We start from the raw sequence: 1,604 nt of genomic DNA on the forward strand, positions 1-1,604 counted from the left end.
GTGCGCTTTCCATCCAGGCTGTAGCAGCAATGTCACGCTTCCTGTGGCGTGGATCAAAGGATCTGTGGTTTTCCCTCGAGGCTTTCCCTCGAGGCTTTCCCACAGGGCTGTCCCACGTGCCACCGTGGTGTGAGTCGATCCTCGGCGTGAAAGATGAGCCAGTGCAGGGATAAGAGGTTCCTCTGGAATGGACTGAGACATCTGGGGGACTCTTGGAATGGTGGTACGACCATGGAGTTCCTCTCGCCTTTCCTGTTGAGAGTGCCTCCTCTTGAGATGCGACGGGAACGCCGGGAATTCTTTCCCGTTGAAAGCAGGGAAAGGATCCCTAATCTCGAGCTCCGAGGGGGAAACGGGGCTCCTCTGGATGTGGGCGGGACCATCGTGCTTCCTCTCGAGTGGAGACGGGTATGGCGGTGAACTTCTTGAGTTGCAGCAAGGGTGTGAAAGACCCTTTCGAAGTACCAGAGGTTCGGTGTCATTAGTCTCCAGACGCCTCATCGGAAATAGTCCTCATCTCGCCTGGAAGGGAGAACTTCCTGGATTTTCTAGAGTTATGGCAGGTGTTCTCGATTTACGACGGGGACCTCCGGGACCCGCCCTGGTGGCCTCAGGAGAGGCCAGTCCCCATGGGAGTTGCTAGGGGGCCTCTCGGGATTCCTCTCCCGTCGATACCGGGGCCAAAAACCTTGTGTGGAGTCAGGGCCGGAACCGAGGATTCCTCTCAGGGGCTGACATGGATCTTTGGGTACTTCTGGAGTCTCCCCAGGGGAGTCAGGCCTCGTCTCGAGTGGGGGCATGCACGTGCGCTTTCCTTCCAGGCTGTAGCAGCAATGTCACGCTTCCCGTGGCGTGGATCAAAGGATTTGTGGTTTTCCCACGAGGCTTTCCCTCGAGGCTTTCCCACAGGGCTGTCCCACGTGCCACCGTGGTGTGAGTCGATCCTCGGCGTGAAAGATGAGCCAGTGCAGGGCAAAGAGGTTCCTCTGGAATGGACTGAGACATCTGGGGGACTCTTGGAATGGTGGTACGACCATGGAGTTCCTCTCGCTTTTCCTGTTGAGAGTGCCTCCTCTTGAGATGCGACGGGAACGCCGGGAATTCTTTCCCGTTGAAAGCAGGGAAAGGATTCCTCATCTCGAACTACGAGGGGGAAACGGGGCTCCTCTGGATGTGGGCGGGACTATCGTGCTTCCTCTCGAGTGGAGACGGGTATGGCGGTGAACTTCTTGAGTTGCAGCAAGGGTGTGAAAGACCCTTTCGAAGTTCCAGAGGTTCGGTGTCATTAGTCTCCAGACGCCTCATCGGAAATAGGCCTCATCTCGCCTGGAAGGGAGAACTTCCTGGATTTTCTCGAGTTGCGGCAGGTGTTCTCGAGTTACGACGGGGACCTCAGGGACCCGCCCTGGTGGCCTCAGGAGAGGCCAGTCCCCATGCGAGGTGCTAGGGGGCCTCTCGGGATTCCTCTTCCGACGATACCGGGGCCAAAAACCTTGTGTGGAGTCAGGGCTGGAACCGAGGATTCCTCTCAGGGGCTGACATGGATCTTTGGGTACTTCTGGAGTCTCCCCAGGGGAGTCAGGCCTCGTCTCGAGTGGGGGCAT

Source organism: Capricornis sumatraensis, unplaced genomic scaffold, assembly GCF_032405125.1.
Source record: "Capricornis sumatraensis isolate serow.1 unplaced genomic scaffold, serow.2 scaffold10, whole genome shotgun sequence".
Taxonomy (NCBI): Eukaryota; Metazoa; Chordata; class Mammalia; order Artiodactyla; family Bovidae; genus Capricornis; species Capricornis sumatraensis.